General features: G+C 44.2%; 1 protein-coding gene across 3 annotated transcripts in view; it reads left to right on the top strand.

Annotated features, from left to right (window-relative positions):
* Positions 1-11655: 11655 nt before the first annotated feature.
* The window catches only part of RCBTB2 (RCC1 and BTB domain containing protein 2), a 58675-nt gene continuing 47016 nt past the window's right edge, over positions 11656-23314 (top strand). Inside the window, exons 1-2 of one of the 3 annotated variants that reach the window (XM_083169012.1) lie at positions 11656-11784; positions 17783-17885. The gene's annotated coding sequence lies outside the window, so the exon portion shown is untranslated. Of the gene's footprint in view, positions 11838-17782; positions 17886-23314 lie in introns of all 3 variants that reach the window. The other 2 variants (XM_083169013.1, XM_083169011.1) reach the window with 2 other exon arrangements.

Here is a 23314-nt window from a genome sequence, read left to right as displayed (position 1 = left end):
CAGAAGCGGAATGGATTGAAACCTGTACTTGGAGGGGCAGGGGGATTTTTAAAGGTGTAAAGTTGTTTATGTTTTAAACCTTTAACCTCTATCTCTCTCTGACCCCCTATCTCACCTATTTTCTCTTTTTCTCTCCCCACATGTCTTTACTCTCTTTTTAACTCTCTACCCGTTACCCCCTATCCTCTTTCTTTCTCTACCTGCCTATTTCACCCCCCACCCCCATTCCCCTCTATCTCACCTCTCTCCTCTTTTTCACTCCCTCTCACCCTTATTTCTTTCTTCTCTCACTCACTGAAACCGTCTATTTCTCCCTTTCACCCCACCTCTCTACCCCCCTGGTCAACCTCATCTTTTTATCACACTTCCCCTCCCTTCTCTATTTTCTCCCTTTCTCTCCTCTCTTTTTTGCTCTCACCACTGCCCCCTTCTCTTTTTCTCCTGCTATATCTCCCCCCCACTCTCTATCCTCTTTCTTTCCCCTTGCTCTCTCCCTTTCCTCTCTTTTCTTTCAACCCTCTCCCTCACTCCCTATCTATCTCTCTGTCCTAAATCTCTCTCTTTCTCCTCCCCACGCTTCCACCTCCTTCTTTCTTTCCTCTCTCTCCCAGGCACTCTAACCCTCTTGCTACCCTTTCCCTCACTCTGCCTCCCTCCCTGAAATTCTCTCTTGCTCGTAATCCCCCTTTTCTCTTGCTCCGCCCATTTCTCTCACTTGCTACTTTCTATAATTCCCTCTTTTTCCATGAAGCACTCACTCTCCCTGACTCCTCTTTCCATTTCTATGTCCCCTTGTAGTGACAATGGTGGTAGTAGGGGAGGGGGGGGGGGGGGCCCTTTTAATATTTTGCTATGGGGCCCACAGCATTCTAGTTACGCCCCTGAGGCTGACCGCTGCACACCTATGGTAGTTCCATTGCAAAATGCCAACATATAGCATCTATAAATAAATGGTACATGCACTATTAATACCCAACTACTCATCTGGAATGTTTGGGACACTCACACACTTTTGAGGAGTCCCACAAACTTCCATAAATGTAGGAGCCTAGAAGGTCACCTTCTCATGATCCCAGGCCCCCAACCCTACCCCACAAACACACACTTCCTATTGAAATGGGCAGGACAAGGGACATTTATACATTTCTCAGATAATTGTGTCACCTTGTCCCAGCAAACTCTTTATGGGCCCAATGAATTGAAGTGCACAGTTTACCCCACTACAGTGATCACATCTCCATCTCCCCCCCTCCTCCCTCCAGGAATACTCCTAGAGGGGAAAATAAAATGAAAAATGTTCGCAAGTATTTTGCAGTCAATGCCCAGAACACCTAGGAGCTATCTCACTAGCTAACTTACCAAAGTAAGCGACATGGAAGATAGAAAACCTTCACGGTATTTAATTAATGATCTGTAATCCATTTTATTTACACATGGAGTAGGTGGCTGGAAAGGTATAGTAATGTTCCCTTTCTAGTACGTGTAAAAAATATATCCAGGACACTTCTGAACAATAGCATAGCCATACAGGAATAATGTGATGAACTAAAGCAACCAATCAAACTGCAAAAGTAATGCTGTAAACCACTCTTCAGAAATGTTAGTAGTAATAGTCATATTGGTTGGGATAGAAAATTACCTATTTTATTTTTGTTTATTTGTATTCAGCAACATCCCCCTTAGTCAGTGTGTAGTAGTAGTATGATAAATAATTGCTTCAAATTTTCACTTTTCCATGTTATGCTTCAAGCTACCTTAAGTAACAAGAACTCCATCTGGTGGAGACTTTTATTGTTGCCGGTAACAAGTAATTAAAGTATAAACATACAGATGACTTTAATGTATAGCCATATACAATGTTATACATGCAGTCCTGTAACTGTTAAGTCACATTTATTCCTATTAAATTTACTAAGTGATAACTTTAATTTATGCATTTAAATAGTTAAGTACTTTGAGAACAATTTGATCTTCAGATTCTTTTCAAAGTGAAACCTGAGTACAGCCCATGTACTGGCAATCACATTCTACTGTGCCTATTCTTTACTGTACAAAGTCGCTTTTGGGTTTTTGGATGATTTACAAACCCAACATTTACTAAAAGCAATACTGACAACAAACCAGCATGTACATGTAGACACTTGCTGGAGAGCTCAACTCAGTATAATACGAATATTTATGGGTTGAATAAATCATAGCCGATCACAGTTTCAGAGCCAGTGGAGAGTGGCGACAGGGAGCGCCGACAAGGTGTTGCGGGGGCCAGAAGCGATGTTATGTGGGATTGGTCAGGACAGTGCAGATGTGTCCGGACCGCTCAGGGGGAGGGCTGAAGTGTGTGGCGGCATTGCTCTGTGCCAAGCCTAAAGCTGCCCATACACGCTGCTATGCGTGCTGTTCCGATGTGTGCTTTGAGGTGCGCGCTCCCGCGGCACCTCAACACACAGTACAAAAAGTATGTGCTTGCACATACTTTTTGTACTTAGGTTTCATCACATTGCATCGCATTGGATGCACAACGCATGCACAGGCAATGCAATGCAATGTGATCCGTGCTGGTACAGCAAGTGGCACTTTTGGGGGCATTGCTTAAGGGACGCTACAAGTGGCGGTATGTGGGGGCATTACACATAATGTGTGGCTTAATGTGTAAGGGGCATTACGGTGTGCAGCATCATGTGTAAGGGGCATTATGTGTGCAGCATCATGTGTAAGGGGCATTATGTGTGCAGCATCATGTGTAAGGGGCATTATGTGTGCAGCATCATGTGTAAGAGACATTATGTGTGCAGCATCATGTGTAATGGGTACTATGGTGCGCGGCATCATGTTTAATGGGTACTATGGTGTACAGCATCATGTGTAATGGGTACTATGGTGTGCGGCATCATGTGTAATGGGTACTATGGTGCTATCAAGCAAGAACCCCCTAGCAATGAGCACGTAGGTAAGCAGCACTTATGTGGCAAATATGTAATGGGCATTACGGTTTGTTATATAGTATGTAATGGGCATCATGATGTGTGGCACAATGTGTAATTGGCATTATGGTGTGTGGCCTTATGTGTAATAGGTATTACGGAGTTTGCTAAAATGTGTAATGGGCATTACTGTGTATGGTCTAAAGCAGTGATTTTCAACCTTTTTACCTTGTGGCACACTAAATAAGATTTTCAAATTGCCAAGGCACACCATGAGATCCCCACAGGGCAAAACACATTGGCCCCCACAGGAAAAATCCAAACCTATTTGCCTCCATATAAAAAACAATCACACTGGTCCCCACAGGTAACAAAACTAAAATACATTGGCCCTTTACATGCAAAAAAGAGACCAGTAAATAACAGTTGAACTGGTGGTGGCTGTAATCTGGACTGGGCACCTCTAGATCTGGGGGCACACTTGAGAGCAGCTGAAGGCACACTAGTGTGCCACGGCACAGTGGTTGAAAAACACTGGTCTAAAGTTTAATACCACACCCCTTTTTGTGATGCCATGCCTCCTTCACATGAGGCCACACCCCCTTTTCGTGCGGCTACGCCGCGCAAAGGTCCCCCTGCTGTTATGTCTAGGTCTGGGACCATCCATTACCATAATTCTAGATTCGCCTATGTTCACTTTATAAGGAACCCTTAAGGTCCTGGCATCCTGACACTAGAGCCCCAGTCTTCTGGATCCCACTGTCCCTAGCAGAGCTATCACATGGACACTAAGTGCTGTCTAGTGGAAGAGACTCTGCTTTAAACCCAGCAGCTAGGTGCCGGCTGATTGAAGCAGCTTCTTTGACTAAGAAGCCCATAAGACCTGGTCTGGGCCCAATGGATGGGAACCCAGTCCATCCACACTTCTTATTTACCCCCAGGACCCTGTTAGTAACATTCACAGGGTAATATCCAAGATTAGAATAGAAGGCTGTGCCCCACCCGGGAGACTTTTTGATATCCTCTCTTGGATATGCTTTTTTGCATACACTTACCCTACTCCCTGGGAGCACCTCCACAACTGTATAACATAATATATTCACAGTTAATTCTGTTGATTGGAGAATGCCTTCTTACCCATTGTCAAATTAGCCCTGTGAACAGCTTTGGCGCAATACCATAAAAATGTTCAAAGCAATGTAAAGGAGAACAATCTTTATTTTAAACATGCAAAATTCCAATAAAAAGGTAAATATTAAGGACCATACACATGAATCATGCCACGCTGGAAATAACACCTGGTATAAAAAAGTCAATAATACCTCACCCTAAATGTGGGCTGCGGTGGGCAATGCTTGGGTCCAAGTCTGCGGCATCAATTTGTATCTGCAGAGGTGGTATACCTCTTTTTTGAACAAACGGGCTGCATAACCATAATTAGTTTGCGCTATTTTCCCACTATTCTTTGTTTTATTCAAATTAGCCCTGTGCCCTAGGCCGTTTTCCTCTGTCTCCTTTCCCCATTTTTCAATTACTCCTTATTTAGACACCTCAATCATACTTGCTGGAGATTTTAATGTAGTGTCCTCTAATGTTCTGGACAGAGAATCTTCCTCACGCACCAGGAGAGACCTTTCCAGACATGGTATGCATTATTTGATGTCAAGTTTACACCTCACCGATGTATGGCGAGCGTGCCATCCTGTTGAAAGGGAATTTTCATGTTTATCTGCCGCACACAATACTCTTTCCTGCATTGATTGCATACTACTATCCAGGACTGTATTCCCAAAGGTACTTGATTCTGGTATTGAGACTATTTCTGTATTAGATCATGCGGCCTGTTGGATTACCCTTCTGGCCACAGAGGATAGGGGTTCCTAAATACAATGGCGCTTCCCGAACCATCTAGTCAGCTCCACCAAATTCAAATCCCTTTTGGACTCCACGTGGATGGATTATAAACATAATAACTTAACTACGGAAACTGATTCCCCCTTACTATTTTGGCAGGCGTCCAAACCAGTCCTACGCAGGACGATCATTTCTTATACCTCCCACATATGCAAAGAAAGATCGAAGTTATATCTGGATGCCCAATGCAATCTTACGGCAGCATACCATACATTTAAATCCGCACCCACCTCTGCTCATAAACTAGCGTTTAACCAGGCCAAAACGATATTTGATTCTCTTTTATCCAGAATAGAAATGTGCATGACATTTAATAAACAAAGCAAATTCCATAGATTTGGAGGCAAATCCAACTGTCTGATGTCTAACTTATTGCAAGGCCAACACCCCACCACTATAATCACTGCACTGAAAAATGAAAAGCAGGGTTTAGTACACACGGGTCAGGACATCTCTAGTACCCTTCATGATTTTTACACATGCTTATACTCCCCCGCAATTACTGACCAGATGAATAAGTCCTCCTTCTGGGATTCAGTATCCTTCCCCACGCTGATGACAGACCAGACAGATTCATTATTATCTAACTTCACTGACGTGATACGAGCCATTGGTCAACTTAAACCCGGTAAAGCCCCTGGCCCTGATGGACTGACCAGTGAATATTATAAGCTCTTGGCCCCCAGGATCGTACCGTCCCTAACAGTCTTCTTTAATTCACTTCTGAAGGGAACCCCCCAACCGCCTCATTTTAATTCGGCTCTACTGAAATTACTATTGAAACCAGGACGTGACCCTACCTCACCATCCTCCTATAGACCAATCTCCCTCCTCAATACAGATTGCTTGCTGACAGACTGAAATTTCTGTTACCCTCCATTGTTAATAAGGAACAGACGGGCTTCATTTGGGGGCGTCACTCAGTTCTTAATGTCAGAAAATTACTTTCGGTGCTACAGTGGTTACAGTCCTCAGGGAATACAGATCCACATGCTGTCTTGTCACTGGATGCCGAAAAGGCCTTTGACATGATCTCCTGGGATCATCTCTTCACAGCCATGCAAAAATTTGGAATCCCTGAGGCCTTTTCCGGGGCAATCCGAAACTTATACACCGGCTCCACCTCTCAAATCCTGGCCAACAACTACCTATCCCCTCCCTTCTATATATTACGAGGCACACGCCAAGGCTGCCCCTTATCTCCACTAGCTATAAAACTACGAAATATCACATCTTTTACAGGTATTAAGATAGGCACGGAGGAATCCAAACTAAGCATGTTTGCAGATGACATGCTCCTATTTTTCTCTAACCCTCCGGTTTCCATCCCAGCTGCCATGGCAGGTATAGATGAATTTGGGACATTTTCGTGATTTAAGATTAACCACTTTAAATCATATCTTTACCCCATTGCACTACCCCCTTCAGTCATTGCAGACCACCCCTCTTTGCAACAATTCAGTGTTTGTTCCTCCCCTTAAAATATTTGGGTATCATGATTCCGCTACATATAGCTTCATTATACGAGGCTAATATTAAACCTACCCTTCAAGTCAAAGCAAAATTAATAGAAAAATGGATGTCTCTCCCTCTCTCCTTATATGGACGCATTACAGTGGTTTTAAAAAAAGTTTTTTATTTCCTGAATTAGCGTATCTGCTACAGATGTTGCCCTTCTCCCTTTCTAAGGTAGAAAATGTCCCACTATAATACCATAGTCTCGAAATTTGTATGGGCCAACAAAAAACCTAGAATGCCAATGTCCAGGCTATTTCTTCCAAAGTCAGCGGGTGGTTTTGCTTTGCCCCAGGTACACCTGTTCACACAGGCAGCCCTATTAAGATATGCTACCGACTGGTTTCACCAAAGATCGGACTATACTAACAAAAAACTGGCCCTCTTCCACCCCTACTCCCCGGCAGCTCTATTGCATTCACCACGTAACAAAATCCTCGCCCATATCAAGGATAACATTCTGTTTTGCGATGTATATAAAATGTGCGTATACATCAATAAGCGTTTTGGCAGAAAATATACCAGCTCGCCTTTTTCCACCTTTTGGGGCAACCCACGTTTCACCCCAGGACTGGAAAACAATTCTTATCTAGAGCGGCGACAGAAGGGTATATCTGCGATAAGAAATATCTTTGATCCTGGCGGCACTATTTTACCCTTTTCCAAACTCACGGACGAACACCATATTCCCAGACCCCAATTTTTTATGTATCTACAAGTACGCCATTTTGCTCAATCCCAGCCGAAACCACTCCCTACCGCAACCACCCCTGACCCTATCTTATCTTTACTGGCCCCACACAATGTGTTGGGATACAGAATAAGGCACCTATATCAGTTACTTGTAATCCTCCCTGAGGAAAATTATTACATCTTGAAACTAGATGGAGAGCAGATATAGGGTGAAATGTAATAGGATGAGAGATTCAGAAAGTGAGAGATTTGGTAAGAAAGCTCCAGTTTTTTTAAAGCGGCAATCATTTACACAGCAAAACCAGTTTGCTTTAGCAGTGTAAATGATTGCTGCTTTAAAAAAACTGGAGCTTTCTTACCAAATCTCTCACTTTCTGAATCTCTCATCCTATTACATTTCACCCATAGCCTCTTTTCCTTCATGATCAGTTCTTTTAAAAAAGCTTCCCTACTCATTTAAATATCTCCAATCCGCCTCCCTTCAGGAGACCCATCTTAAGTTCCTCAACAGGGCCTATGTCTCCCAACAACAGAGGAGCCATTTTCTCCCTGGTGACTTAGGCTTATGTCCTAAATGCAAAATGAGAGGGGCAACCTTCTACCATAATTTTTGGGAATGTGGTTGGTTAAAAACCTTCTGAAGGAAATTATTGGGCTTCCTGAACATGACGTTCTCCTTAGACTTAACCTAAAATCCACTACCCTCATTGTTTTTATACTTCTCTGAGTGGAACCTGGGGCAGGGGAGGAAAAAACTTACACCAATACTTACACTGATTTTAGTCTTAGCAAAAAAACTGATCTTAACCCATTGGATTCATCCCTCGCAGAATTAAAAAATTCTCTCCTCAAAATTTTATTTTTTGAACGCAAGGCTGCCTTATGTGACATCGAGAAAGGGGTGGTTCGCTTTTATGCGAAATGGTAAACATATATCCTAACTTTAGACCCTACTGTGCAAATGACTATACAGAAAGTCTTCGAAAACACTAACTGGTACTTGATCCGCCAGGTGGCCCTTCCACCCGCATCTGTATAGCTTTATTAAGGCTGCTATGCCCCTAGACTCCTTTAAGCTGTTGACACCCCCCCCCCCCCCCAATATGGCTAAATTTATCTGTCAGGTACAACTACCAAGCCACAACTAGGTATATCATTGGTTGTCAGAAGTCTTAGTCTTAATATGTTTGTCTTGTCTCCCACCACCACCCATTCCCCTCCTTCCCTTACCTATCTGTCTCCCGTCCCTTCTTTCTATGTGTGTTTCACATTGTTCTAAGTAGAATTACTGTCTTCTGTTTAACTATCGATACTAGATGTCATGACTATCCATTCATGTTTCATGCTATACATCTGGAAAATGTATGCCTTTGCATTTCTGATGCATTTGCCGCACTAATACTTGCTGATACACATACTAGTCACAGTGAGTGTATTGTGAAGACACATGATGCTCTCTCACCTGGGAGAACCAAATTGTATGATTCCCCTGTTGTGTGTAATATATTTCAAAATTAATAGGAATCAAGAGCCATGATGTAAATGTGATATCACCTTTATTCTTGTCTGTTTACAATGTTGTTTTATAAATAGAAAAATAAAAAACGTCTTTAAAAAAAAAAGAGAGGGCTAGACAAAATTCTAAAGGAGAAAAACAGGGTTATACTCCTCAGGGTAATGTACGTTAAGGGGACAGGTCATTGATACATTGGCCACTAAATTAGGGGTCATCTAGCTTAAAATTACTTAAGTCAAGCATAATTAATGTATATTGAACTCGATGGACAATTGTCTTTTTTCAACCTCATAAACTATGAATTAAAATACTGGTAATCCTATAGGGGTGTCTTTTAATTGGTTGACAGATCTACAGTGTCTAGTTAAACAGTCAATAGGTCCACACCAAAAGTCCACATGCAATAGGTCAACAGGGTCAAAATCTACTGTGTGCTGTAATGTGAATAAGGAGCTATACTGTGCAGTGTAATGTTAATGGCCACTACTTAGTGGCATACTATTATGTGGTCTCTTTCACGGGTGCTGGACGGGGTCCCGACAGTCGGGATCCCGACAGTCATTAACCCGACGTCGGGATCCCGACTGTTAAAACACAGACGGCTGGGTTCCCAACGGCCGTTGGCTATTTTCCCTCTTGGGGGTCCACGACCCCCATAGAGGGAGAATAGAATAGGTGGCGAGCGTAGCTCTCCACTGTGCCCGCAGCGTGGCGAGCACAGCGAGCCCGCAAGGGGCTTTGTTGCGCTGGCCACGCTGTCTAACACCGGCCAGTCGGGATCCCGACATTGGGATAATGACTGTCGGGATCCCGACTGTCGGTGAAACATACCACACCCCTCCTTCACTTCTAGAACACTCCACTTCAGTGTTTGCTGCCCCTATTTAAAATATATGTTGGGCAAGATAGCGAATGCTAGAATGAACACTAAATACTATTTCTGGCACAGGGCACCAAAATGTCTAGTTATGGCTGTGACAGGATTGTAAGAAAGCCTAATAAAGAGAGCTGTAAATTCCTGTTTCAGAAAGGATAGATAGGAAAGATAGTTGAATAGAGAGGTACAGTATCATTGTCTTAATTAGTGCCACTAAATCATTGAGATTTTGGGCTTTTGCAAGTCACCGCCAACTCTGTGATTCTTACCATTTCTCTGGAAGAACACTCCAGAGAGAGAAAAGGAGCGTGTCCGTGCAGGATAGGGGCTCTGTTAGGAATCAAACTTAGGGATTCTCATGAGACTGTTGACCTGCTCACTAAAGGTGCATACACATTATACTGTACAAACAATCCGGGACAAACAATATAGTGCATACACACTGAACGATAAAGCTAACTATGTCATTCAGCAGCCACATCCAGGAACATGCCTTCGCTGACAATATTGTCAGAATGTGACTGCATGTACAGACAGGGCTGTCTTAATGGCATTGTATGCTAGGCAAAGCAATGCACTGGGCCCTTACTTAAGTAAAAATAATTATAACTTCTCTCCACCTGCTATCATCTATCCAGAAATTAACATGCTTAAAGCATACCTCCCAACTGTCCCACTTTTAGCAGGACTGTCCCGTTTTTTTGGGTGGGCTGGCAGTGTCCCGTGGTGGTGGTGGGGGGGGCAGCTGGGAGTCCCCCATGTCACCCGCGAATAGATGCTGCAGCCAGAGGGGCTGGGGGCATGGACAGCAGCTCATGGAGCCGCTGGCCAGGCCCCCACAGTGTTAAAAATTGGGCGTGGCCTTGTGGGAGTGCTGCAATTATAGGCCATACCCCTTTGCCGATGGGTCAGGCCCCCAATATTCCCAGTGCCCAGCTTAGGCACCCACACTGTCCCTTGTCACAATCACCTAATTTTGGTAGGTATGCTTAAAGCCATTAACTGTTCAGCTGCAGGCTGTTACAGAATGTTTTCCAGCAGCTCTGATTTTATATAATTCACAACCAAAGCAGAGGCACCACCAAATCCCTGCTTGAAGGCCCCTAGAATTGTGGGTCCCTAGGGCAGCTGCCCAGTAAGCCCATGCATTAAGATCACCCTGTGGACAGACAACAGAGGGGGTAGTTAACATCCAAAAGGAGCACGCATCTTTAACAATATAATGCGTGGTACTTGTTTCCTAGCACGGCGCCCAGATTTTCTACGTACGTTAACGTAGTGAAATCGCATCGCAAATGCGCTTTTTGCATGACATGCGTTGCGATTTTCCATATTTTCACATGTATGATATGGCTGGTGTGAATGTGTTTCTAAAAGGTCCGAATGACGCCCTTATTACGCCCATATTTCCAAAGTCAATGCGGTGCACATTTCTGGACGGTATTAGTGAGAACGAGTACGGAGACCATGCGCAGACGGCTAAAAAGCGCCCTCCGGAAGAATTCGGAACGGACCGCACCGACCAGAATAAGGCCCTCTGTGACATGGCAGGTAGGAGCTGATTGGCTGGCTGTTTATCTCTCACTTTTTGAAGCTTATGCTGGGTACACACCAGGACGACTAGGGCCCGATCCCCACAATCTAGATCCAATTCCGATCAATTGGATGTAGATTGTGTGCTGATTGGGCCCTTTTCTGACCTGGTGTGGACCGATACCGATCCGATGCGCGGTCGTGCCCCCCCGCGTCACCGTGAGCGGGTCGGACGAGACACTGACGACCCGCTCACGATGTGCATCGTGAGCGGGTCGTCCTGGTGTGTACCCTACATTAGTGCATCTGGCTTTTATTCATTTGTTATCATTTTTTCCCGTACCATTTAGAATGTTCAATGTATATTATTGACTAATTACACTGTGACACCTCATTAAAATTAAATAAAAAACCCTCAAAATATACACTTCCCCCTTTTTTTTTTTTACGATGTCACTTATGGGACAGTTTTACTCATATTAGCAGTGGTGCACAGATACTATAATACATTGCAGTGGGCAGCGCTGCTGTGGACTTGCGATTATTAACACTGCGAATGCCGACGATGTGCTGCGGGAGTTATTAACAAACGGGACAACAGCTTCACCTCTGGCAAGTGTCACACTGTCTAATCTAAAAGTGTGACGACGAGCAGGAGGAGGAAGAGCGTGACGCAGCAACAGACGCAGCAGCCACAGCGGGAGGAGGAATGGGACTGTCTGGGACGCATCAGCAGCCGGCAGCGTCTTCGCTCCTCCTACCATGACGCTGAGGCCGGGGGCGGTGATTGTGTCGCGGATACACTGCTTCAACGGGTAGGGGATCTCCGTCCGTGGATGTCATAGCGGCGTCCCGTATACTGGCACAGGTGGGAAGTGTTGCCGGATGTGTGCGGTAATACCGCGGCTGATAATGCGGGGAGGGAGCCGGCGGCCTTATGTCTGCCGCTGCACACACACACATACACACACACGCTCTTGTTACACTGAGGCACGCAGCCGGCAGCGTCAGCTCCCACATGTATGGTGGTGTCACTGTGCTGGTGCTAGACTATTGCATGATGTATTACTGTGCATCCAGGTCAGTGCTTACCCCATACACTGCTGCCTCATTGTGTGTGTGTGTGTGTGTGTGTGTGTGTGTGTGTGTGTCCCAGTGCATCAGTAATATTATACATACTGATGGGGGTTACTATGCCAACGAAACACTGCTTGTAGTTTTATCTCTCTAAGCTTTGATACCTTTACCCCCAAGTATATGGGGTTGTTTTGCAGTATATTATAGGCCAGGATTTGTGGGTGTTCTGATGTAGTTGGTTTACAAGCCTGCTTGGAATACACTGCAGCTATTCCCACGTCTGACGATGTATCGCAGTGCCACTGGAGAACAATATAGTGGGATGTAGTACATCCCCTATATAGTGCATACACATCTACTGATATCTGTCAGCGACTTCACCTGCCCCCCCCCCCCCCCCCCCCCCCACTCTGTACATGATTAGCTGATAGTGCTAATGTGTATGGGGGCTTAAGAGGCTGGCATTGGCTTGCTGTGACCTAAGATACATACACACTGGGCATTCTTTCCCTGCTGTATTGCCAGCGATGATGTTTAAATTGCTGGCCCAAAATCTCTCAGTGTGAATTGCCTAGGCCAGCAAATTTCACTGACATGTGGAAAGCGGTTCAGTTGCGGTAAAACCAACAGACAGCGCTGGCTGGCAATGATGTGTATCGTGCATCAACGCTCGCCGCCGGGGCATACTCATACACACTGGGCAGTTTTGATCTGAAAGCAGCGCAAAACACCAAAAGTGAGTTTTCAGCTCAAAATCGCCCATTGTGTATGGTGCTATCATAGGCCTACTGGCTGATATTGCGTAATATTGCGTAAATTACTGCCAGTGTTGTGTACATTGTAAGCCACAATCTGTGTTCCAAGGCTCAGAGGCTGGCTTTGACTTGCTGGGGCTTATAGTTCAGCAGCAGAACTACTGGTTACCTTTTCTCTTTGTTTTGTGCTGAAGACTCACAACTTTTTTCCAATAAACTTTCACATGTTGGTTGCAGAAGTCACACGCAATCCCCTCTTGAGCCACCCAGGTCGCATGCAATATATCACATGTGGTCCTTTTGCATGTGATGTATCACATGCGATCCTAGCCAAGCCTGCCCGGCTGAGAAGCAATCCAACAGATTGCTTTTGCAGCCAGTGCGACTCGCAGGCTCCGGTATGATATGCACGGTATTGTGCATCTCTGGTATGATACGCACGGAACGACTTGCTTTCAAGTTACATGCAATTTGGATGCTTTTCATAGGATTGAGTGCCAAAATCTCAGTCCAAACTTCATGTGAATCGCCCTAGTTTAGCCAGCATGTGGAATGGACTGCACTGTGCAGGAAGGATCCGATTAGCATACCGATTGGTCGGGATGCCGAATACTGATGCCAGGATTTTTACCCTTGACAAAAGATCCCAATATACACAATGCTAGCACCATAATCCTGACTGTCGGCACCCAATAGGAAGTATGCCTGGGAGGGTTATGGTTAGCCTCCATGTTGGGAAGGTTCGGTTGGGGGGTTTATCATATGTACCTTTAAAAAATGTTTTGGGGATTCTGACCATCGGAATGCCGCTGTCTGTATTCTGACCACTGGGGGCCCTATACCATCCCATGCACACAATATACTATATATTGGTCCTTATTCTGGTTCACTTGCAAAGGCAATTCCTTCTCAAATGGGCAAAACCATGTGCACTGCAGGTGGGGCAGATGTAACTTGTGCAGAGAGATTTGGGTGAGTTATTTGGGTGAGTTACTCTGTGCAGAGTAAATACTGACTGTTTTATTTTTACACTGCAGTATAGATCTCATTTTGAGATAAAACCCCAGCCAAATCTAATTCTCTCTGCACATGTTACATCTGCCAGAATAGCCATTGTGTAGCCTCTTTCTGCTTCCCTTCTAAGGACTATGTTATATTGAAATTCAGCTCATTTTTTATGCTGAAAAAGCCCCTCTCAGCTTATACTCGAGTGAAGGTCCCACTTCCCTGTTCTCCGGTCTCTTCCGCTCATCTGCGGGCACCTGTAGCCTCTGTGGGTGGTCCAACGGACTTCCTGTACGCGGCACCCTTTGTGTTGCCCGTGCGGTACTGGGCAAGAAATTTTTTCGCTTCTGTGTGCAACTTACTGATGCCTCGATGAATGTAATTTTATTGGTATCTATTTTTATTAGTAGCTACTGCATTTCCCACCCAAGGCTTATACACGAGTCAATAAGTTTTCCTAGTTTTTTTTTTTGTGGTAAAATTAGGTGCCTTGGCTTATATTCGGGTCGGCTTATACGCTAGTATATATGGTAATTATACTTGCAAAATTATAATCATGAATTATTTCACTAACCTTTATATGTATAACTAGTGTGCACATAATATGGGTAGTCATAAATGATCCTTTTTTTTTTTTTTCTCTGACTGAAGTAGCTTCATATTTCCAGGAAAATTGGTGGCCTTTTTTGTACTGGAGCTTTGAAATCTTGATATCACGCTCCACTTGAACATACATCCATCTTGTGTCATTTCAGAAAGGAAGTTCTAATATTAGAATGTTGTCTTGGTTGGAGGTGGTTAGTGTTGACTGCGCCTATATACAGGATATCTTGTGTCACAGGATGTGCACTTAAATATTGTTTATACACGCATATAAACAGCTTGTTTCAAATGCTAAAATTTGAAGATTACTCAAAATAAGTTTAATATTCTAACTGGTATCTTACCTCTATTGCTATTTGTGATATACAAAGCTTTATATACTTGTCATGAGATATTATGATCCAGTAATAGCAGAAGATTTGCTTTTTGCAAGGAAGACCTGCTTCACGCAATTTACAGGCCCTATTATTTCTTGTATTGGTACACTTCAGTTTTTCAGCTTTCTATTTGAAGGTGAACTAATGTTATATTGGCAATAACCAAAATGGATAAAGAAAATCATTTCACTTTCTCAGTAGATGTTGCCATGTTCCTGTAAAAGTCCACAATCAGAGGTTTTAATTAAGGAACTGAATTGTCTTTTCAGCAGTTTAGTGAACGGTTTGTTTATATCATGGGTCCTCCAACTATTTTTCTCTGGGACCCCATTAAATAATTACAGGACCCAGCAAGTGACTGCAGAAGGTCATCACATGTGTAGTCAGCAGACAGCACATATATGGCAGCATTGTGGAAGCACAAAATCATGTGAGGAGTCTAATATTACAGCCAATTCAACAGACTTTTCAGACAATCACTAATGACCGGTACACACCAGGACGATGGTGCACGTGAGTGGGTCGTCACAGGAACGTACGACCCGCTCACGAGCTGACGGCGCCGCCGACACGCCGCGAAAATGCCACTGATGTGATCGCGATCCGATCACGACCCCCACCCACGGCAATGGTCGGTTCTGAGATCCTACCTGCAGCAGGTAGGATCTCAGAAAAGACTGACCGACCCGCGGGGCCGCATATCGGATCGAGATCGCATCAAAAGGACAGCGAAATGGCCCAAAACATGGCCAATTTACATACAATTGGTCGAGATCTAAATTGACTCGTTTTTGGCCATATCGTCCTGGTGTGTACCCCACATAACTGAGATTAGAAAAGTAATCAGCCTGATGGTCAGTAACATGGAGTCACGACCCCATGCTGAGCAGGTTGGGACCCACAGTTTGAGAACGCTGGTTTAAACCATGCTAGAAGCTTTATCTAAATATTTGGCATGTTGGTTAGCAATGAGCATGGCTGTCTCACAGCTGTACAGGCATAGGCTTGATTTCCACTAAAGACCCATACACACTTGGTGATTTTGAGCTGAAAGCAGCTCACGTTTACTGCTCAAAAGCCGCCCAGTGTGTATGGCCCAGCAGTGAGCACTGATGCGTGCTCCTGCATCATCGACTGCTACTACTGCTTATCTGCTGGTATTCCCAGCCGAGTGGACGGCTTTCCATAGCGTCCTGCTATGGAAAGCCGCCCAACCCCGCAAAAATTGCTTGGACAGGCGAAAATCGCTCAGTGTATGCAGTCCAGCAATTTTAACCTTCTTGCTGTGTAAAAATGCTCACTGTGTATTCCCCTTAACGCTTTGTGTGCCAACATCTCTGTGAGAGATGTGCAAAATATCTGCTAAAAATGCCAGCACCGCTCACATTTGTTATATAAATTCAAATAAATAAAAAATGTGTAAAAATAGATATTTCCTATATAAGGCAAAAGTGTCAAGTTTGGATGCCTAAATGGCACTCTTCCCGGGCAGGACTTTAGTCTGTTTTAGCAGCTTTGTATGGCTAAACGCTGTGCTGTTGGGTGAGTAAGACGTAATGGGCATGCCGGACTGATGGAAGACATCGCTAGTGGCAACATGGCCACCGGTCCATTGCTTCCTGTATTGGCAAGTATGCATGTATTTGCTGATGCTGGCTCCGCTGCCCAATCCCATCGCTGCCATTGGCTAATGTGTAGCCAGCTTTAGGGCTATTTCACACACTCCGGCTCCTGCCGTAAGGCGAAATCCCGCACGGCCAGGAAGCCGTACCGTTCACAGTAGTTGTGAATGGACACTATTGTGTCCATTCACACGGGGCGGCCACGGCCCGGCCGTCCGGTTGCAGCCGGATACTGCCACTGGAAGGGACGGCTGCCGGGCTGTGGCCATCCCCTCCATTGTAAACTGATGTGTGCAGCACGGCTTCCTGGCCGTGCGGGTTTTTGCCGCCCGGCAGGAGCCGGAGTGTGTGAAATAGCCCTTACTGGTGCTACAGAATCTGACAAAATACAAAGAAATAAATAGTTATCAACAGATTTCAGCAGTGTTTGCAAAGTGTTTTTTTTTTATTTTTTATTATAAAATAAAATTCACTGCATACATAGGGACAATTAAATTCTGTGTGATGTTCCAGTCTTGCATCCACCGACAGTGTTCTCCCAAGAATTTTTTTCCAGCCGGGTGTCATCAAGACTTTCAGAGGGGAGTATTTAGCACCGCCTATTGTCACTCATTGCAGTTTCAAAAAAGTCTCTCAGCCCACACCACCAAACATATACTAAAAATATAGACATTGTGCACCGTCGACGCGTGCCAAAAATCTACGCTGTAATGCCTATTACACGTCACACACCCATTAAATTCTGTAATGCCCATTGCATGTTATGCCACACACCATAATGCCTATTGCACAATAAGCCACGCCGTAATACCTATTACATATTATACCACATGCCATAATGCCCATTACATATACCACACACCATAATGCCTATTACACATTATGCCACATAAGTGCGGCTTACCTACATGCTTGATGCCAGGGGGGATTACCCCTCCTCCTCATTGCGCTAGAAAGAGCGAGCCCCCACCAGATGAGAGGGAGCCCCGGCGCAGTGAACATAGTGCAGCGGCAATGCTGGAGGTTCTGTCTGTCCCACGCGGCTGGTGCTCGTGCCGCCGCATGTTCAGCCCGGCTCCACGGACACAGTGAGAGTGTGACTTCTCGGTTGCCGCTCTCACAAGAGTTCGGCTGTCTGGATATGTAGCACCACTGATACAGTGCACTCCACTAATACCACTGCTCTGCCCAGCCAAGCGCACCTTGCCGGACAGAGTGCCTAAAGAAACAGTGCTGGGGAGAACACTGCACTGACTATGACAATGCTGCCTTACTTTCATAGAACTGTGCAGGAACATCTGCAATGTTTGTTTGTTACCCTCATAAATTGTGTAAATGTGAAATGTATTGACCTGCCTTTTTTTTGTCTTATAGGCGTTTGGCACTATAAAGAAGGACTGCTATTCCTTTGTCAAGTAATGCTACTCCTACTTCCTGGTTAAATGGTTACCTAGGATACGAGCACCACAACAAACAGGTAGAAATTCTCTAACCAGAAAATACAACGGTCTTGATGATGGACTATTAACAATCCCTATAATCTGCTTGAACTCATCCTGTAGTAGAGCTTCGGCTTTTTGGCGCCAACTCCATGGAACTCCCCTCACTGTAGAATCCTTCAAAAACAGACTCAAGACTTTTCTGTTCTCCCAAGCATTTCACTACTATCCACTTAAGCTTGTTTTGTTTTATGTGCTGTAAAGGCAAATGTAAAGCACTTTGAGTACTATTGGGAGAAAAGTGCTGGATAAATATTTATTATTATAATTATTATTAAAATCTTCATCACATACATCATACAAACATGTGAGCAGCCATCCCTTGTGTTCCATAAAGAGCAAAAGCAGGGAGAGCAGAAATAAATACATTTTTCGGTACACTATAGGTCAGGCATGTCCAAACTGTGGCCCTCCAGCTGTTGTGAAACTACACATCCCAGCATGCCTTGCCATTGTTTTAGCATTCCATAACCGCAAAACTGTGGCAAGGCATGATGGGACTTGTAGTTTCACAACAGCTGGAGGGCCATAGTTTAGACATGCCTGCTATAGGTAATCAGTATTCATTAGAGAAATTCATTATATATTCCTTTGTACCTGTGGTCTATCAAGGGTGAACATTGAGTGTCTTAATATGGGGGGTATTCAATTAGACCTGAAAACACATAGGATCCGTAAAAAGTATACATTGTCTTGTTACCACAATAAGGAAGAAAAAAAAACCCATAAAAGCCCATATGCACTACAAGATTATCTTTCCATTCTGGCTGGTTGCAATAAAAATCTGGACATTTCTGGGAACAAATTACAATTGACCATTTGCTCCCAAACGCTGGACTATGGACAAAAGCAGTCATCTGTATAACGGCCCATACACACTAGAAGATATTGGCATCAATCTTGTTCAGAAAGGGGCTTCTGAATGATATTGATGGGAATATCTTCTAATGTGTATGCCTAATATTGTTAACAATTCCCACTCTCTTATTTTTAACGATATTGGCAATCAGGTCAATCTGCCAATATTGCTCATGCCCTTTGCACCCAGTGCTCAGTGTGGGTGCACAATATCCTTCATGATCAACTCAAGGGAAATTGTTCAACAATATCTTTCAAATCTTATGGTGTGTATGGGCCTTAAATTGACCAATTTGTCTGTAGGACCAATTTGTGTCTGTTTTCCATGTTTAGGTGCAAATGGTCATTTGTCATTTGCTCCCCAATTTTCTAGATTTTCATTCCAACCAGCCAGATTGGAAAGATTATCTTCTAGTGTGTATGGGCCTTTATAAGTACCAGTATCAGGGTTAATTGGATAGCCACGGCAGTTAAATTAAAGCAGCCCCTGCCCCTCCTAATGTGTATATGTAGGAGGGGCAGGGGTTCTATGTTTACTGGGGCAGTAAAGGCAGAGTAAAGTAAGGACAAACCAATTTTTACATAGAACAGACTGAGCTGTGGGTACAAAGTCTACTTTGTTTGTGTGAGTTATTTATTAACAGAAGTGCACTTCAGTTTTATTACACCCAAGAGAGGATTGGATATTTTAATTGACTCTTAAAAGAAAATGGTAAGAGTGATCGAAACATAATACAGAGAGCGGTACTTATCTGGGCTCCCATGTTAAATGCACCCCATTTTTTCATACCCCTACTATCCAACTATGCATGGAGTTGATTTTATATAGTGTGGCAAGCGGACGCGGTCTCATAAGAAAAACGGGAGCCCAGATATTACGTAAGTACCCAGAGAGCATCCTTGTGAATGCCCTACAATATAGAGAACATTCCACTGCCAGTCTTACAGTACAATGTATAATAGTTAAAACATCCTAGTTGCTGCCATATAATACACAGTATTCAAGTGATCGCCAATATAGATCATTCTGTTCTGTGCAGAGCGCATCTTTTCCATCCTTCATTTAAAAAAAATAAAAAAAAAATAAACATTCAATATTTATCAAGTGGTGAGCAGACTAATTTCTGGGCAAAGCACCAGAAAAATGTCCATTTACTGCGTATACTCTACTTCTAGGGTAGCCAACTCCAGTCCTCAAGAGCTACCAACAGTTAATGTTTTCCAGATCTCGTCCTCGCAGAATCACAAGTGAAGCAATTAGTTCCACCTGTGGATCTTTTAAAATGTGTTAGTGAGTAATGAGTGCACCTGTGTACCTGTGGGGTGATCTAGAAAATGGTAACTCCAAAGGACTGGAGTTAGCTACCACTGTTCTACTTCAAATGGAAATTGCAATTGAGCTCAGTTTGTAATGTCACACATTTACACCTCTATGGCAACAGAAAAATCTCTCTACATCAAATACTGATAATATTGCCAATTGCAGGCTCCGCTAATATCCTGCTTTTTTCTCCTGACCCGGGGCCCTTGGATCTCCTGTTCCCCTCAACTTACATTCTGTAGCATCTCCTGCCCTGTTTGTGCCATCGCCGGCTCTCCTGCGTGGCCCGTCTGATCTGTTCTGGCCGCCTGGATCTTTGGTCGTTGTGCTGCCGGGCGCCATCTTGGATTCTTCCTCTCCACGCCTGCAGCCTTGCCCGACGGCTGTGCCGGCGTGACTTAGAGTTCAGTGCGCTGCGGGCGGACATCTACTCTATTGGGAGCCCTGAACTGTGGCTGGAGGACCATGGAAGGGTGAGCGCTGCTGGTGTGCTGACATATAATAACGGTGTGGCTCGGGATCGCTACCCGCCACCATCTTGGGCCTCTGCGGCGGGCAGGGTGACTTCAGCTTAATACTGCCTCTAGCCTGTTACTCGGACATTCCTGCTGAATCCCTTGGAGAGTGTGGGCGGTTTCCCCTATGCATGTCTCCCCTCTTGTGGATATCGCACCTATATTAAGTGGTGGTGGGGAGTTTTGTTGTGGCCATCTTGGCCAGGAGGGATCTGACACACAGACACCAGTGGCCTCCATATTACTGTTTTTTCTACTGAAGTGCTAACATATCTGCTAGAGCCTGCTTGATACACTATGGTCAGTGGTGATTCCTGGCATATATCCTGCATTCCACTATAAACTGACGACGACTGCATATTAAAACCTCACTTGTTTAAAGGATTCTGGTATCTATATACCTACTCATCGTGCAAGACTAGCTGTAACTTAGCAAGACTATATCAGACTGTGTTGCTGCTATCACTATCCTCGGTGTGCTAGCCACCTCCATATTGTATAAGGACTCCCTTATAGCAGCCTGCACTAGCTCCTTTCCACTTGCAATCCCAGTTGCATTTATTACAGTCATAGTCATGGAAACATCTTTCCAGCGTATTATACAAGCTATATATGCCTCAGCTGACAGGCTTATTAAAAAGCTTGATGACATCCAGGAAATAACCCTCTCCATCACTCCTGTCGATACATGTGTGGAGATGTCCGTGGTCCACTATCCTGAGGGCTGTGCTGCTGTGGCCCTTGTAGCTCCTGCGGCTATGGATGTGCGGGAGATCTGCCCTCGGGGGTTTCCGTGCACATCCGCGGCCCCTTTGAATACTCTGTTTCAAGGCCATATACTCGGTTTTGCTTGCCTGGGATTGTCCAATTTATACTTAAAGGTCTTCGCTCCGCCAGAGAACTGTTGCTTTGTTTTTTGGGGACGCCATCCTGATGGAGAGGACTCTTGTGACAAACTTTTGGCTCACACTGGGCTTGATGACTGGCCGGACTTATATCCTCTAACTTATTATTGGAAAGAAGAGGGTTCCCTTTACTGTCCTTCTGCCCAATTATGAACCCTTTTTTTATGCATTATTTTTTAGTTATCTGCTAATTTAGCCGATACTCTATATTTAGGCGTTTTATACTATTCATATTCTGTGTACTATATCTGTATATTCTGATGGGGGAGATGATTATCCTGAGATTGAGGACATATAAATTGTAGTAACCTGCTTTTCATATACATTTATCTCTACGATTTAATTTCAGGTTATCTGCCTCTCTGGCCGTTATATTGTTTTTGTATTTTTTGCTATTTTTCATAACGTTGTGCAACTAAAGGACCATGGTATCACTGTTTTACCCTGGTAGTATTTGCCCTGTACTTACTTACAAAGGCTGCTGCCCTGCCTGTCCATGTGTCACTTATCCGTTTATATTATATATGGGAGGGGGTGAATTAGGTTTTTAGGCTAGTCCAGCTACTATAGCTGTGGGTCACTAATTTATTCCCTATTAGATTAGTGATGTAGATAGATGGGGGGGTTGTTCGGGATCCAAGTATACCTAGGTTGGGGTTAGGTCATACAGGGTGGGTTTTTTTTTTTGGGTGGTTTGTCTTGGGTCCTTTTTTGGGGGTTTTGCTTTGGGTAGTATAGATAGATATTATAGATAGTGGGTTATATTAGCTTGAGCAGTGTTGTCCTTTGATAGATGTCTGTTTAATATTGGAACCCAAAGGTGCGCAATGGCTATTGGTGAAGTATGATGTCATTTGTGTACTTCCTCTCATGTAACTGGTCGCATAAGCCCGGATGGCGCCTCCGGGTGACGGCGCACTTCTCCTTGTTTTGGAGGGATGGTACCCGATGTGTATATCCGTATACTTCTTTATAGGTACTTATGTAATATCTGGGCTCCCGGTTTTCTTATGAGACCGTGTCCCCTCGCTGCGCTCGCCACGCTTCGGGCACGGTGGCTCGCTGCGCTCGCCACACTATATAAAATCAACTCCATGCGTAGTTGGATAGTGGGGGTATGAAAAAATGGGGTGCATTTAACATGGGAGCCCAGATAATACATAAGTACCTCTTTATATAACAATACATGCATATTTGTATGACTTCTATCTATGTATTTGTTCTCATATGTCGTATATGATGTATGCGCCTTATGCAACACTGCTCTTGAAAGGGTTTGTTTGTTATTTTTGTAAAATCAATAAAAATACTTTATTTAAAAAAATATTGCCAATTGCAATAAAAGATATGGCCATGCTGTCATTGCTGTGTGTGCACTTGCTGAAGCCGGCTTCCCGCTGCCAATATCTGTGTCGGCAGGGATCACATAATGCACAGGTTCTCAAAGTCTGTCCTCAGGACCCCACACAGTGCATGTTTTGCAGGTCTCCTCACAGAATTACAAGTGAAATAATTAGCTCCACCTTTGGATCTTTTCAAATGTGTCAGTCAGTAATGAGTGCACCTGTTGGGTGACCTGGAAAACATGAACTGTGTGGAGTCCTGAGAACCAAGTTTGAGAACCACTGACATAATGTATATGGGGCTTTAAACCTTAAGGTGCGTACACACTGGGTGTTTTTGCCCAGCGTGTATGCACAGCGATGATGGGGACATTTGCTTTACTGACAATTGCTCGGTGTATACACACTGAGCGATTTTTCCCAGGGGTTTCCCATAGCAGGACGCTATGGAAAGCTGTTCACCTC

Source organism: Crinia signifera, chromosome 2 (genome assembly GCF_055691185.1).
Source record: "Crinia signifera chromosome 2, ASM5569118v1, whole genome shotgun sequence".
Taxonomy (NCBI): Eukaryota; Metazoa; Chordata; class Amphibia; order Anura; family Myobatrachidae; genus Crinia; species Crinia signifera.
This window is presented reverse-complemented; position numbering and strand designations above follow the sequence as displayed.